Source organism: Homarus americanus, unplaced genomic scaffold, assembly GCF_018991925.1.
Source record: "Homarus americanus isolate GMGI-L3 unplaced genomic scaffold, GMGI_Hamer_2.0 scaffold9741, whole genome shotgun sequence".
NCBI classification, from domain to species: Eukaryota; Metazoa; Arthropoda; class Malacostraca; order Decapoda; family Nephropidae; genus Homarus; species Homarus americanus.
The window spans coordinates 259,726-274,256 of record NW_024747359.1 but is presented as its reverse complement, the minus strand read 5'-3'; the positions used below and the strand labels follow the sequence as shown (position 1 = coordinate 274,256).

Here is a 14,531-nt window from a genome sequence, read left to right as displayed (position 1 = left end):
GTGACGTCACTACCTGGGTATGCAGAACAGGATATATTGCAAGAGGGAAGCTCAACACTCGTGCCTGTAAAGGTAAGGTGACCCGCTGTGTGGATGACTGAGGTAAGGTGAGAGGGTGGAAGAAGGTAGAGGGAGGAGGTGGAAGAAGGTAGAGGGAGGAGGTGGAAGAGAGAGAAGTAGTAGTGGTGGTAGTGAGGTGAAGTGTGTGTGTGTGGGGGGGGGGGGAATGTTACAGTGGTCAGTGAGACATGTGTGTCATTTCCCTCCAACCTTGGCTGATGTTATGCGAGTGTCTTGGGCAACACAACCTGCAGACGGCCCGCCACAACCGCTGTCTGCACTACTGAAGGCACATCACACTCCCCCACTAGCAATGATCACTGTAACATCCACTCCCCCACTGCAACAAACCAAGTTCACACACTCTTAGACACGCCGAGAGCCTCAGGGTTCCAAGTGTGTGGCCCTAAACAAACACTCTTGGTCCAGGTTAATAATATACAACGATGCTATTGTACTTTTTTCCTGTTGTTAATACACGTACTTTTTATGATACTTTTATTACCATTTTTTATTATCAGTACTGTACTATTTTCATCAGGTAAGGATGACCCCGGAGAAGACCCCCTTAGATAAACCATCATGACGCGGGCTGTGTACTGAAATAAATCCCTAGAACTAAATGAGTAACTCTTCAGCTGGAGGGGAGGGGGGAGGCAGGAAATGACGATATGTTAAACCTCTTAAGATGAAGAAAGTGGTGACATGGTGCCAACAGCCAGCTCAACTCTTGAGGACACGAGTTCATTCTCGGTATGAATCAACACTTCCTCCGCCCACACACAACGCAACACAAAACCCGTACCCAATAACAAGACACCGGTTATTACTTTTACTATACTATCACCATACAACCTACACTTACATCAGTACTAATGTCTACGTATAAACCTCGTTAATCTATGTCTGAATTCATGAGTATCTTCAACTATGGAAAACAATTTGCTCGGGTGGGTTGGATGTTTATAAATCAGTACAGCTGCCATAACACCCACTTTCATTTCAAGCGTCTCAACTTGTCAACACACCCAACGCTAAACAATACTGTATCGAGTGTATAGTCTACCGGGTGTTCTGTATATTGATTTCTCCCCCTTCCCCCTCCCACCCCCCTACCCATCTCCCCCTCCAGCCCCAATGAACCTGAATCACTAAATAGAACACAAAATTATATAAAATAAATCCCATAACTAAATACTAAGAGTGATCACCTGAAGATTAGCCCTCACCAAGCTTATTTCACCTAACTAACTCCCTGAGGTAACGTTAGGGTATTTTATCAGGTGAAATAAGGCTATGTCCAAAAAATAAAATAAATAAATTAAGTGAGAAAAAAATAAAAGACAACATTTTCCCGTCCTGGTCCGACTTCTATCTCAATACCTTGGGATGAGAAACACGATCACACCTGGCTCTCGTGCCAAACAACCCGAGCGAGAAAAATTGAAGATTGTACCAGCAGCAGCAGCATCCTCCTCCTTCACTCCTCGACGAGAACCGGGTTTCATAAGAATCTTACCATCATCTTTTTTTTAAGGGGGATAGCGAGGGGGGGGGGGTTACGAGGGGGGGCGAGGAGGGAAGGGGAAGTAATAGCGGACGAAAAATTTTTATCTCGTACAGTAATATAATCTCCATGCAATTATTTTTCGAAGTCATGCTGGGACGTCTTGTTGGAGTTTTAATATTTAGCCATAAGGGTGTTCTTATCTCCCATGTAGTGCTAAGTTTTGTCAGTTTATTGAAGGTTGAGTCTCGGTGGAGTTATGGCGCCAGGATGGATGTTATTACTGGGCTGTAGCTAAAGTCTGGTCAAGTCAGTTGCTTCCTCACATCTCGATTTGCGAGGAAAAATCAACATCCGAACCTTTAAGAGTCGTGGCCCTGATTCCCCACCAGCCAGCAGCCGCCAGACCAAACCTCGCCCGTGATATATTTATGTACCCGACTAACTGCCATCCGTCCTTTCAAAATCATGATATTTCGTGCCCAGGTAAACTGTTAAGCGGCTTAGTTTCTGCCCTCAGTATATTATTTTTATTGATTTATTCCCAGAGTTAGCCCCCCCCCCCCTCCTTCCCCACAGCATATCGGGGGCACATAAATAATCTAGTCTGGGTAAAGGGGAAGGATTCACATGCACCAGGTTCCTGCCCACCGACCAAATCCTCAGTCAAGCCTAGGTTACCTGAAAGCCGGTGTCAGCTGGGTATCTGAGAAAAATTTCACACACACACACACACACCATATATGAACCCATACTCCTAATGGTGTTCCTCGAGACCACCATCACACCAGTCACTCTCAAGTGTTCAGAATCTGATCCTGGAGGTCAAATTACGATGGAGGGACGGAGGTCAAGCGCGGTCAACACCCTCCACACTGACCTCCCAAATAAACCTCCTTCACCACCACCATTTAATTCTTATTTTAATTCTCATCATTTTTTATTAACATTAACCCTCTGACCCTTCATGAATAGTCTTAGTCCACAAACACTTTTATCACCTTCTCTCTTTTTTGTTTTAATAAATTATTCCCTTATCTATTTCTTAATCCTCTCATTATTAACCTTATCTTTTATAATCCCCATTCTTTTATTAACAAACTACCTACGTTCCCTTCATCTATCAATCATTAATTTAACTTATTTTTCCCATCCCTTTACTACTAATTTTAATAAGTTACCTTTTTTTCCTATTCACTAACTGCCAATCATCCACTTATTCCTCAACACAGTTCACGAGTTTGAGGTCAACACACAAACACAAAGGCGCACCAGTTCACCACCGCCACCCACTGGCCCCTCCTCCACCACCACCTTGCTGAGGTTATATAACTAATCGATCTAAACACACACACACACACACACACTATTAATAAACCGTTTATTATTATTATTATTATTATTATTATTATTATTATTATTATTATTATTATTACACACACACACACCTTCTGGCAGATAATTGACAGCGTTTATGAAGTTCAAGGTACAGAAAACAAGGCTTACCTTTAATAGACACACACAAACATTAACTCACTCACTCATTCTCTTTTCCAACAGACAAGACAAAGACAGAAGCCTCCCGGGTCCAGATTCATAAACAATCAGTAAGTTAATTTTGTCCCCTAAAAACAGAGCTAAATTAAACATCTATATATTTAACGCAAAGGCCAAGTCTCAGTGTATTTTGATGCCAGCCATTTTCAGTGATTTGACCAAGTCTTGTCTGTTGGAGCCTTGACACGTCTCCATTTACGAGATAAATAGAAGGCGCGGACCTGGAGAATCTGAACCCCGGCGGCGAGGGACAGGTGTCACAGTCACCTCAACACCTGCCCGTTGGCGTTTAATTAGTGTTTGTCAGAGGGGAGTTACCTGAGGGTAGAGTAATGCATGTTCAACACCCACACTACCTTGTTACGCCACCGTGTTGGGGACAGACAGACAGACAGAGAGGGAGGGGGGTATGACTAGTGTACCTTCACTGCCGCTAATGGTTGGCTTTCTTCACTCCTTAAAAGTAAGTAAACGGAACAAATCTAAAAATAAAAATATGAAACTAATAATAATAATGAATATAATAATAAAACCAATAAAAAATACTCAACGTTTCAAAATAAATAAACCAATAAAGCCAAGATGTAAACCTATAATAAGACCTGTAACTCTCGTCCTTTTCAACCTCCAGAACGAAATGCCACGAGAATTACCCATAAAAAGGTTACGAGACCAGACCAGACCAGACCACCAACAATGGTAAACAAGCGAAATCGGGAGGAAAATTGAGACGATAATTACACAACAACAACAACAACAACAACAAACCAGGAGCAACGACGAAAATAATCCAGCAGCAACAACAAAGACAATAATCCAGGAACAACATGGAAGAAAATCTATCAAATTACTCAAAGTCACGAGAAAGTTCAGGGAGGAAAGCCATGAACTGTGAGTGAGGAACGGGGTCGGAGGGAGGGGGAGGGGAGGGGGGAGGGAGAGGGAGAGGGGAGGAGAGGGGACGGGAGGGAGAGGGAGGTGGTGGTGGAGAGGAAGGAAAGGGGCGGGAAGTTAGGGGGGGGAGGAAGGGGATGGAAGAGGAGGGAAGAAGGGGAGAGAGGGAAGGGAGGGAGGTAGGGAAGGGAAAGGAGGAAAGGGGACAGGAGGAGGGAGGGGAGGAATGAGGGAGTGGAGGTGGGCGGGGTCGTGCAGGAAATTCCCAGTCCGTGACGTCACTCTACCTGAACAGTCAGGGGGAGTCCACCTGGCCGCCGCCGCTCCACACCTACCAAACTAATCCCAGGAACTGACCTATCATCACCCCCCTCTATCCCTCCTCTTACGGCACCTCCAGGAATACCACCCACCTCATAAGTCATTCCCGAGGGGTGAGAGAGAGGGGGGGTGAATGAGGGGCTAAGGGAGTAGAAACCAGACGAAGAAAACAAAATCCAGTTCTCTAAATATTACTTTCAGATACCAACGTCTCACTTAAGAGGAACCTGCTTTAAAAAATCTCCTCTACCTCATCAACACCCAGGACCACTTCCACTTCTTCTTCCTCCTCATACTCCTCCTCCTCCTATCATGACATTAAAGTAGAAAGTTAACAGGAAGAACAAAGCCAGGAGGGGTGAGTGAACGTTTCCTCCTCCTCCTCCCCCATCTGGAGGGGCGGGCGGGCGGGGGGTGGCGAGGGTGTCACAAACCTAATGATCAAAGTTTTATAAGACCCCGAGAATTTTTTGTTTTACTTCTTTCTTTCACTACACTGAAACTTAACAGTGTATATATACCTTTTCCCTCGGTGCACACAAACACCAGGGATTTTTTTTATATATTTTTTCAACAACAGGAAAAAGACTCGACAAATTAACAGTACTTACACCGTTTAAGAATCAGACAGCAGAGAGGAGACATTCACATGGTTATAAATACTTCTGGATTACATAAATATTAATCCTTCTAGCTTATTATCTGGGTTAGGTTAGCGTTCGGATGGTAGGCCTAAATCTTAAAAGCGATATAAACTGAAGGGAAGGATCTTTAGTCCACAGGTGACCCGAGTAGCTGGTAAAGTAACGTACAATGATAGGAGGCGAAGATACAGTACCCGCCCCTCCTCCCCTCCCACCTTGTACACACCCATTCCTTACACCCCCAGTCCCATCCCTCTCTTAATAATGAGAGATCGAACCCCTGTACTCACCATGCTCCCTCCAGAAGACCTCTCCTACGAACCAGTCTTCGTTACTACACACACACACACACACACACACACACACACAGAGCCGTGGACTCACCTAGCCCCTCCAGTTCAGCCTCAGCACGCCCGGCGCCAGTCACCGTGCGCTATCTTGAGAATCTGAGGACAACACAAACTTCAATTAGTGGGTGGGCCATACTGACGGGGGAGGGGGGACTGTACATTGGGGGGAATTAATGGGGGAATATAAATAAGCATCTTATAAGGCGAGTGTGGGGAAGTAATGAGGGTGAGTATGGGGGAGAGGAGTAAAAGAGGGGAAACAATTCATGAGGGGAAATTTAAGATAATATTAAGGTATCGGTGTAAGGAGTATGAGGAGGGTACAGTATGTAGGTACAGCGTCGATGAGGAGGAAAATGAGGGAAGGATAATATAACGCAATGATTCAATATATACGTAATGTAAATTCATAAAGACCCCAGGCACAAAGTCCGAACATTCAGCCGCGTTGTTTACTGGGTCAGCCCCCCACCCCCCACACGACTATTTGTGAGAGTTGTGGGACAAAACAGTATACAGGGTGCAGGTGCTGCCCACCCCCCACAGGTGCAGGTGTACATTGCACGTTGCACTGTAAATTTATGATGCAGGTGTTGGGTGGGTGGTGGTGGCCAAGGTTCAGGTAGGTAGGTAGGTAGGTAGGTAGGTAGGTAGGTAGGTAGGTGTGTGTGTGTGTAGTGTCAGGAGAAAAAAGTTCATTCAAGTACGCAACTGGAGGCCAAAAAAAACAGAATAACAAAAATATAGATGGCGTCGAAATTACACGAAGACTTTACTGTGTAGTAACTAAAGTGTCATCAAACCTCTAATTATGAGATGAAAATACAAAGCCTCTGTGACGTCTCTGGGAGCTTAGTAACCAATAGACCTCTGTGTGTGTGTGCGAGAGGGAGGAGGGGGAGAGAGGGGGTGTAGGGGGTGAGGAGAGGAAGCAGAAGATCCCCTCCAATCGATGCCAGGTAAACTCTCATAACCAAGGCAAACATGAGTACAACTGAGCGCCAGACAGGGGTAGTAGGTGGGTCGGAGATAGGTAAACAGGGGACTGGCAAGGGGAGGGAAGAAGCCAACCAGAAATCAACACCAGGTAAGCTCCAGATGGGATAAATATGCGTACAACAGACAAGGGGGGTGCCAGTGGCCGGGGGGTGGAGAGGGGTGGAGAGGAAAGGGGTGTTGGAAGGCACCAGATGTCGGCGAAGACTCGTGTGTTTGACTAATTGACAGTGTGTGAAATGACGAGATGGGGAAAAGCTGTCGGCGGTGACACACACATTAGGGGGAACATCTCGTGTGTGTGTGTGTGTGTGTGTGTGTGTGTGTGTGTGATGCTCAGGGGACACACACACGGGGGTAGGAATGAGCCAAATGCCAATTACCGGGTGGCCTCAAAAGCCCGGGATGATCCAACATACGGACATGGGGAGGGACAGCCACCCACCCACACCATCACCTCACTTAATGAAAGGTGGCAGCTAGGGAGGGAGGGAGGGAGGGGAGGGAGGGAGGGAGGGAGGGGAGGGAGGAGGGAGGGAGGGAGAGGGAGGGAGGGAGGAGAGGAGGGGAGGGAGGGAGGGAGGAGGGAGGGAGGGGAGGAGGGAGGTGAGGGGAGGGAGGAGGGAGGTGAGGGGAGGGGAGGGGGAGGGAGGAGGAGGGAGGAGGGAGGGAGGGAGGGAGGTGAGGTGAGGGAGCGAGGGAGGTGAGGGACGACAGGAAGGACGAAGGCGACAAACAGGGACTGGAGGAAAAAGGAGGAGAGGGAGTAAGAGAAGGAGAGAGAATGATGGCAGGGAAGAATGACGTTAATGTCTACTACGTGGCTTCATCATCCTTCCCCTCGTGCCTCCATTAACTTCATCAACAACCCTCCATGACGTCATTAGCTTCATCAACAACCCTCCATGACGTCATTAGCCTCATCAACCCCTACCCCCCACCATCACGAGTATATGACGTCATCACTACGGCGAGACCACAGATATCGATATATACGGTACCGTCAGCCCACGGCTTAATAGGGACAACGGTATTACAACGACGGATACACAAAAGCCGTAGTTGAATACTGATAAAATAGCAACCACAGTCAAAATAACAAGAACAGTTCAATAACAAACCGGGTAAAATAACAGGTACACATGAAGGAAACAGCATGTACCGAGACCAATCTCTCACACACACACACACACACGGGATAACTAGTATGTGTACCCCGACCATGAACACAAATCCACTGATGCTTATAGTCTAGTCATCACAGGCAGGGGTGAGGGGAGATGAGGGGATGAGTGAGGGGAGGTGAGAGACCAGCAAGGGGAGGCGAGGGGAAAAAAGGGGAAACTGGTGAGGGGAATGACGAGAGTACCAGCAGGAAGAACTAGTGAGGGGGGGAAAGGGGAGAAGGTAGGTTGGTGTTGGGAGACAAGGGAGGAGGGGGGAATGATGGAACGGAAAGAAAGGAAACTAACGAACGGAAGTGTGAAAAAGAGGGGAAAAGTGAGAAAACGGGAAGGAAAGGTAAATTTAGCGAAGAGGAGATATGAGAAGGGAGGGAAATGGGAGGGGGACCGTATTGTGACCACCAACACCACAACTACTAGCATCATCACAACCACCATTAACAGTAACCACCACAACTACTAACACCATCACAGCCACCATTAACTCAACAGTAACCACCACTATCTACAACCACCATCGTCACCACTACCTACCACAACCACCACCGCCACATCAACAGTCAGAGTTAGATACGTTCTCACACTCTCCAATTACGAGAAAAACCAACTCGCATCCCTTTGAGATTCCCGTTAACAAGATGACAAAGACATTCAAGGACCAACAGAACGAGAGAGAGAGAGAGAGAGAGAGAGAGAGAGAGAGAGAGAGAGAGAGAGAGAGAGAGAGAGAGAGAGAGAGAGAGAGCAATGGAATTAAGGAGAAAAGGAATGAGGGAATTATAGTGACAAAGAGAGAAAATAATTACACAGGAAGAGATGAAATTGAAGAAGAGGGGAATAACTGATAATGGGGGGAGAAGCGAAGAGAAGAGAAAACCAACCAAGTAGCGGATAAGGAACAAAATAAATGGGTGGGAAGACGAAACGAATGAGAGGTCAACAACACCAGGTGAAGCAAACGGTAACAAGAGAAGAAGTAATAACGATGATGAGAGGAGAGACTGGAAGAGTTAAAAGAGGCGGGATAAAGTATCACATAACGGTGGCGTAAAGAGAGTGGGAAGGGTCGAGGGGTGAGAGGGAGGGAGAGAGGGAGACAACAGGGAAGGAGAGGGTGACATACAGGGGAGGGAATACGGTAAGAGGGAAGGAAGGAAGGAAGGAAGGAAGGAAGGAAGGAAGGAAGGAAGGAAGGAAGGAAGGAAGGAAGGAGAGAGAGAGAGAGAGAGAGAGAGAGAGAGAGAGAGAGAGAGAGAGAGAGAGAGAGAGAGAGAGAGAGAAGGTGAGAGGAAGAATCAACAAGGTGAGGAGGAGGGAGGCAGGGGCAGGGAGAGTCAACATGGTGTAAGGAGAGAGAGAGAGAGAGAGAGAGAGATATTAGTTATAAAAATAAGTATACACAGAACAGACGGATAAATCAGGAAGAGGGGAAAGGTGATGAATAAGCAGCCAAATAATAAAGGGGAAAGTGTGAGTAATAAGAGGGGACGATAATAAAGGAAGGAAGGAAGAAGGAAGGAGAGAGAGAGAGAGAGAGAGAGAGAGAGAGAGAGAGAGAGCTATGGTATATAAAGCGATGAATGGTAATGGAGGTGAATGGGGAGCAGCAATAAATGGTCATGGTGCAGGGACCAGGAATAAAAGGGATGAACGATAATGACAGGAGGATAAAACGAACGACTGAAGGATTATGGGAGTAAGAGAAAGAGAGAGAGGGGAGTGGCGAAACAAATGAGTGTCGTGAAGCGTAAACCGGTTTGAGGGATAAACACAGATGCGTACGATAATTCTTCCCCTGCACTGGACACGTGAGAACGGGTATAAGAGAAGCACCCATTCCCAAGCTTACGAAACAAAAGAACCACAGATAGAAGATGGCGTCGATATTGTAGAGAAACTCATCCTGACTATTATTAAGTTCTCTCATTGCTAGTTAGAGAGAGTGGAGTGGGGTGAGAGAAGAGGAGAGGTGGGGAGGCTATTTCACGTAACCTCTGAGAGAATGTATGGAGCAACTGGCAGTGTATAATAGTTGGAGGGGCACAATGCCACGCTAATGCCCCGCTATTCAGGGCACCAGAGCCTCCCCCCTACCCATAACCACCCTCTAAATCCATTACCCACTCACTACACCTTCACCCGGCCCTACTCTACCCTATAGCCATCCTAACACCCTACCCACCCAACCCTTCCTAGGACCCGAGCCAAGCCTAGCCTACCTGGCCTTCCTAGCACCCCAACCTATCACAGCCTATAACCACACTAACACCACTCACCTAACCATAACACTATCCTAACCTTACTCACCTAACCCACCTAATATTCACAATACCTTAACCTAACCTAACCTACCGTTCAGTATTACCCCCCCCCCCATCTCTCTCTCTCTACACCTCCCACCAACCTCCCTCTCTTCTACTTACCTCCCTAATGGTACACTTGAACACGGGAGACAACATTTGGGGAGAGAGGGGGGTCACACACACACACCCCCTTACCTCACTACCTACACACACGACACCTTACCTGACCTAACCCATCTCTCACCTCCACCCCCCTCCCTCTCTACCACCGCCATCTACCCCTCCTCCTCTCCCTCCTTCACCATTAGGCTCGCTCGCTCCCTCCCTCACACCTGCATACCACTGACTTAACCCCTGTCACCTCAGCCACACAAACTCTCCCCCCTCCTCCTCATTACCTTACTGCACGCCCGGATATCCTCTCTTCCGTTGTCTTTTCCAATCTTCCTTCCCCACATGTCACCCCAACACCCAACTTTCCCTTTCAATGTCCATCAAACCCTCTCCCATCATCTTCCCCTCCACCAATTCACTACCAAGTCCATCTGCCCCCTTCTTTCTTCCTACCTACCCAACATTTTCGTGTCCAGTTGTCTCCTGTACTTCCCCTTTCCTGCTCCCCCATACACACACACACACACACACACACACACACACACACACACACACACACACACACACACAACCGTACATTACCCCTCCTTGTGGGTGGGCGGGCATCGACAATGACGACTCGTGCGGCTAGGGAAGAGGTAGTAGGAGAGATGAAAAGGTGGGTAGAGGGTGAGAGAATGAAAGGAGGGAGGAAGAAAGAATGTAGAGAGAGAAAGTGAGAGTCAGTGACAGAGGGAAGAAGAGATGGAGACGGGTCATGGGAAACTAAGTAGGGTGTGAGGGACAGTAAAAAGGGCTGGTGGTGACAGACTGTGTGTGAGATTACGAGAGGGAGAGCAAGAGTTAAAGTGAGAGTAAAGGGTAGAGTGAGAGTAAAGGGGTAGAGTGAGAGTAAAGGGGTAGAGTGAGAGTAAAGGGTAGAGTGAGAGTAAAGGGGTAGAGTGAGAGTAAAGGGGTAGAGTGAGAGTAAAGGGTAGAGTGAGAGTAAAGGGGTAGAGTGAGAGTAAAGGGTAGAGTGAGAGTAAAGGGTAGAGTGAGAGTAAAGGGTAGAGTAAGAGCAAGGGAAAGATATCAAGGTCTACAGATGACACCAAGGCAGGCAGGCAGGCAAACCACACACTCCCACCGTGGCACCACACACCCGCCACCTCTCCCACCCCAACACTGTCATAGCCTCGCCCCTGCAGCCACGGTAATGCAATAATATTTATATGGGTCTGGCATCAATGATCACTCGGTGGCGGGGTAGCGAGTGGCCGTGTGAGCGACAACCAGTATATCACAGACACACACAATGAGCATTAACTGTCTCTCACACACGACAATGGTGCGTGTGGTTGGGAGGCTGGGAGGAGCAGGGTAGTGATGGGGGAAGGGGGGGACGGACGGACGGACGGACGGACGGACGGACGGACGGACAGACAGACAGACAGACAGAGACAGACAGACAGACACACACGCACACACACACACACACACCCCTACCACCAGTTGCTCAGCTGACACCCTCATTCACCCCCTTATGTCTCCAGGACACATTTTACAGCTTCCTGCCTCAATGAAATCAAAACCCGCCATCACAACTTCCTCCATAAATAAAATCCTGGCCACAGACAACCGAAGGAGAGGGGAGTGGGTAGGTGGGGAGATGGGGAAGGGAGTGGGGAAGTAGGTAGCGGCCATTATCTGGGAGGTATCTGGTCGAGCCAAGGGAGAGAAAAACCTTATCAATAGTCGAGTTTTGTAGGCGAGGGGAGACGGGGGGGGAGGGGGAAATTGGTTTCTCTGGAATGGGGTGTAAACATCGTAAAAAATATAAGAATTATGAATGGTGTGGCCCGCTTGTCAGGCACAACACACCAGGCCCGCGTGTTGCGGCTTTTATCATCGGAAACCATCATGTTTAAATAATTGATTCCACTTCTCCCCTTCCTGTTCTCCCTTACCTCCCTCCCTCCTTTCCCCTGCACACCTCCTCCCCTCCCCTCCCCTCAGAGGACCTCCCCACACCCTCCAAAGTTTCCCCTCTCCCTAGCTCGAGTATTCCCACAGTCCTTATAACTTCTGGGTTCACTCCAACAACCTCCTACCCACCCACCCAAGAATACCCAACCCTTCTCACTCACTCTCTCTCTCGCCTCCTACCCTCAGTCAGTTACCATTCCATCCTCGGTGTGATCATTAACGAAGCATAATAACACAGCAGCAGCTTCCTCCACCGTCACTATCATCGTTTGTGGTGGTGGATCTTACCACCTTAGCCACACCAACACCCCCATCACAACAACAATATTAATCAACCATTATCCCCCGACATGTTGCGAGACCCACGCCCTCCCTCACCCCACCACCACCCACGGCTCCAGTACTTAACATTGAACCATTTTAATATGTTCACACACACACACACATTGATTCTTTCCATCGTGTCTAGTAATACTGCCACACCCTCTCCCTCGTCATAAACAACAACGGGTAAAACAAAGAGAGGTTAAATGGAGGGGGAGGATCATGTAGCCTCGTTAGCCAACTTGCTAAAATTAAGAGTGTTCTCCAAAGTTTACGCTCTAACTCCGCTAAGTTATCTTCCTCGCCAACATGTCTTTTAACTCTTCATCCACAACACTCCGTTATATAACCTCCCTCTACAACTTGCTGCGTAATGAAAACACGTAACAGGTCGAGTCGTTCAGTAGCTGGTAAGAAAATCAAGTTGAGACACCAACAGTAATAACAGTACTATAAACACTTAAATGGCTTTATTGTTTACCAGTCCGTATACCTTCACTCTATCTATACAAACATTGTCAAATTGTGTAACGATTTAATAGAATAAATATAAATTAATCTATCGATTTTACTGAATCTATATACACCCAACTATTTGACGCTCGCAGCACACAGCAGTGTGTTGTGGGGTGGGTAACAAAGTTGACTTTTAACCCCTGGGGGTACAGTCAGCGTGTGACGCAGTAGTTTCCGGGGGGGGGAGGCTAACCCCAGGTCATAGGTCAGCAGCCCGGGGTGAGGGTAGCGGGGCCTCACGCTGGCTCAGCAGGCTCGGGAGTGTGAAGCCGGGGGTGAGGAGGGGGGCATCTTGCTGATCCATGAGGTAGGGAGGAGGTGGGATGACATGAGGGGTGGGGCGGGGGAGGGAAGAGAACGAAAGCGAGGGGAGGAGAAACTAAACTGGAGTAACACCCCACACACTAAATACTTAATTTCTAAAACTTGTGTGTCGTCAGATACCAAGAGTCGTGTTCGGTACTTAACCCTGGCAGTTGAAGCACCACCACTCCCCCAGGTGGCGGCAACACAGACACGCCCCAGCTGTCGTCTCACCTAGCTGACAACAAAACATAAGAACAGTTGCCCATACAGGGCAGATCCTTTCACACCATCCCCACTTCCATGTGCCTATCCAACTTCGTCTTGAAGCCCCCAGGCACTGTAGCCTATTCCACATATCCACAACTCTATTACCAAACCAGTGCAACATCCTTTCTGAATCGGAATTTATCTAATTTAAAGCCATTTGTTCGCTGTTATTACTGAGCTTCAGAACATCTTCCATTTTACCCTTGTTAATCCCACTTACCCACTTGTCTCTACGCCTCTCTAATGAATGTAGCCTGCTTTTCAGTCTTTCTTCATATGGAAGGTTTCTAATATTATGGATCAAGTGAGAGTAGCCGGGTCACGTGCACACAATTGCTGCTAAACATTCTAATCACGTGAAGATAGACACTAGCTTATGCCACCTGATGATTAAATACCCCAACGCTACCTGGGAGGGCTGGTTAGGCTAGCATTAGGTTGATCCCAATAGTCTTCTATTTTCCATAAATAAAGAAAAAGGTGCCAAAGTCGCAGGACGTACAGGTTACAGCACAGGTACAAGAATACTTAATACAGCACCAACAAGGTGATACAATGACGCGGAGCAACACCACCAGACACTTGACACAGGCAGCAGCAAACGGTCAAGGCTGGCAGGTGAAGAATCAGCATCTGGTACACCTGACTATACACTTGTTAATTAACCGTTTTATCATACTAAGGCACTTATCACCCGACACACTCACTATATTAACCCCTTCTCTTTCACACACTCGCTACACCTTATAAGTTGCATCATTAGACTTAAGACGCCTCACAGAACGCAGATTCAACATTCCAAGTAGCTACAATCAACGCCAAATATAACTGGTATACAGTATATAACTATGACGTTAAATATGGCAAATAAGATTAAAAAAACACCATCTGTAAAATATGTGTCTTCCGCCTCTATGAAAAATTCAGTCGGACAAATACAGACGGACGAACGAAAAAGGCCAACCCGTGACGCCCCTGTCGGTAGCGGGGAGGGTATAAATATCCAGCAGGCGAGTGACATATTACCAGCACTCAGCTTATACAGTAATCCCTGTTGTTGTCATATACAGCACACACACATAGCTGGTACTCACTAGCGGAACGATGACGTCTGATTGGCGGATTCCCTCATCACTGAGACACTGGTCACAATCCAAAACAACATGGCGTACCAAAGCACAACATATCATGTGGAGTAAACAAAAGGGTGTTTTGTTTATCCT

General features: G+C 47.5%; 1 protein-coding gene across 3 annotated transcripts in view; it reads right to left on the bottom strand.

Moving 5' to 3' along the window:
• LOC121879559 (neuroglian-like) overlaps window positions 1-14,531 on the bottom strand; it is a 172,507-nt gene that overhangs the window by 81,996 nt on the left and 75,980 nt on the right. For all 3 annotated transcript variants that reach the window (XM_042386208.1, XM_042386209.1, XM_042386207.1), the window contains exon 3: window positions 5,368-5,429. The gene's annotated coding sequence lies outside the window, so the exon portion shown is untranslated. The remainder of the gene's footprint in view (window positions 1-5,367; window positions 5,430-14,531) is intronic.